Below are 3,072 nucleotides of genomic sequence, written 5' to 3' on the forward strand. Positions count from 1 at the left end.
AAGTGAAGTGAAGGGAGCCGAAGGCAGCCGATGTACAGCTGTTTTCAGCCGCACACAGCTGAAATGAATAGCCAAACGGCGTTTGGCTCCCTTCACTTTGGGTCCTTTATTCACTCGGCTGCCTTCGGCAGATTAGTGAATAACCCCCTTGATATTATCCACTTCATTATTATTATTACTTTATTATCAAATTCACTTGTAAAGCATCAATTGATTCCACCGTGGTTTAGTGACAATTCACAACAGTCTTTCTCTCACTAACAAACTCACAGTTCTATATCATGTGTACGGTTTGACATACATTAAGGGGCATTTTGAGTGGAAGCAGGGTCGTCATTAACGTTGGGCAAAAGGGACAGTTGCCCTAGGCCCAGTCATTGCTGTGGGGCCCAAAGCAGCTGCCCCTTCAGCCCGCAAAAGATACACACATGGCACCGTTCTGTTTACCATGCAATCGGCATTGCATAGTGTTGCTCCGTCCCTACCATACACTGTGTAGTATGACCGAGTGATGTCTCACGCGGGGTCACGTCTCCCTCTGATGTCTCCTCCTATCTGATCTGCAGGGCTGGTAGGGGGTGAGGCATGGCAGGAGCTTGGCGGGTAGGAGGCCCAAGAAAATGTTTGCCATGGGGCCAATCAATATTTGTGTGGAAGTGATCAATCTGCGAGTGGGTTTTTTGAGTTGTGAGAGGAAACAGAAATACATGAAGGTAACCTGTATAAACATGAGGGACATATGCCCATCTTTGAAAACTCCTAGGTGAGAATTTAACTTAAGAAGCCAGCACTGAAAGTACATACATGTCTCTTCTTGTGGACTGGATTTATACTGTAAACATGAAAATCAAGCAATGTCTGCACTACTTAGGCCTCATGCACAAACATGAGTTACATAGTTACATAGTATTTGAGGTTGAATAAAGACATTAGTCCATCAAGTCCAACCTATTAGGATCTCATTTAGGTGCATTTGGAGCTCATTTCTAAACGTACCTGAAGTCATGTAATGCTTTTTTATGACTGAATGCACACCTAGATGTCCAACAGTGTCTAGATGCATTCAGTCTAAAAGCAATTATGCAAACTAGGATTTTCAAACTAGGATGTGCACAAGGCCTTACACTAAACAGTGATTATTAATTCATGATCTAATCAACCATTATGATTGCAAAAATAATCTGTAATTTAAAAACTTTAATTAATCGTAATTTCTATTAAGTATATCAGTGATGTGCAGTGGAGTCCTCGCTAGGTGAGTCCCCGCCCCACCCCCGGCCCGCCCCAACCCAGTCACTGAGCTGTGTGGGAGAGGGAGGGAGGAGGGAGAAGGGAGGAGACAGGGAGGAGCCTTCCTGTCCCTCACTTGATCGTCACTGGTGAGGCATCGAGATCGATGTCCTCAGTGGTTTTATTTTTCTTTCTTTATTGGACAGCTTGGACCAATGGCGCTTTGCCATTGGTCCAAACCATCCACAGAGCTCAAGCCTCTAACACAGAGAAGAGGCTGTTGCAGCTCTGGCCTCACTATATTAGTTTACACAAAGCAGTGGGGAAGCTCGCTGCTGTGTAAACTAACTTAGCTGTTATTTAAGCACACTGGTACTGTAATATTGTAATGTATTACTTTGGCCAGAGTCAGAGGCGTAACTAGTGACCTCAGGGCCCCCATGCAAGAATCCATGAAGGAGCAACCCCCGCACCCCCCCCAGAAGGAAAAAATTAGATACATTTTTTTTTAAACAAACACATTTTAGACAAAAAAAAAGACACTCTCCTCTTTCATGTCTCCAGCTTCCCTCATCTCCCCCTTCACATCCCCAGCTTTTCCGCTCCCTGACCACATGTCACCTTCATAGTCCCAGCTCCCTATATCTCCCCCTTCGTGTCCGCAGCAGCTCTCTATTCGGCAGCATTCTGTGTGATGAGGGCGCGGGGATAACACTGCTTCCCAATCATTGGCTGCTGCGCCGGCTGGATCATACTTCAGGCTGCGCCCGGAACAAGGTGAGGGGAGCAGCATGAAGCATGTAGGGCCCAGGACAGGAGGAAGAGGTCCCGGGACCGACATTAGCGGTTACCGGGATAATAAATATCCTGGTAATCCTGGTAATCAGCGGTTACCAGGGCCCCTTCCTCCTGTCCCAGGCCCCCTCCAAATGGCGGAACTCCAGGGCCCAGTCGCGACCTCTGCGACCCTGGTAGTTCCGCCACGGGCCAGAGTGTATAAGAACTGGTCACGATATATGTTTTTGGATTTACCCAAATATGAGAGTAATTTACTAACATTTCACAATACCCTTAGAACAGTTAACTGGTTAGGTAATTAAAAATGTACAGATCATAATAACATCTAAAATCTTTTTAGCTAAAACAATAAAATTATTCTTACTTATTTTTTAACACTTATTGCTTGATACAATATTAAAAATGTAATGTAAAGGTAGCCATTTTTTTTGCATTAGACTGTTTCTTATTTCTCAGATTATTGCTAATTTATATTGAACATTTACTATAATTCTAGTGAACGTTCTATACCACAGATATATACAGGATTGAAAATGGTTGGCATATATCTTTTTAAATTTCATTTTGAAAAATTGCATATTCCGCATGCCAAAGGTACTACCCCAACATACTGTACATGGCAAAAGGGGGGAAGGGTATTTCCATGATGGGGAACATGGGAAAGATAATCTATACAAATTCTGCCTCATTCTGTAAACAACAGTAAATTATTTCTATGACTCAAGGGCAAATAAAGATCCTGGAGGTAGAATACTTTTTAAACCAGTGAACCAGAACAAGCATAAAAATCTGGATTTTTTTATTTAGTTAGGATAATAGAAACTTGTGCTAAAAGATTAACTCTCCTACTCAAACTGCTAGTTGCCTGAGGCTCTGACTCACAACAAGCATGCAGATTGCCTTCACTCTTTACTTGCTGCATGCAATTTCCAGGCTAGTAACTCGTGCGATAGTGGCAGACAACAGGTATTTTCAGAAAGGCAAAAACAATCTTCATATTATAAAATATAATAAAATATATTAATATTATAATATTAAAAAATG

This window comes from Nanorana parkeri, unplaced genomic scaffold (genome assembly GCF_000935625.1).
Source record: "Nanorana parkeri isolate BGI_ZX_2015 unplaced genomic scaffold, ASM93562v1 scaffold3050, whole genome shotgun sequence".
NCBI lineage: Eukaryota > Metazoa > Chordata > Amphibia > Anura > Dicroglossidae > Nanorana > Nanorana parkeri.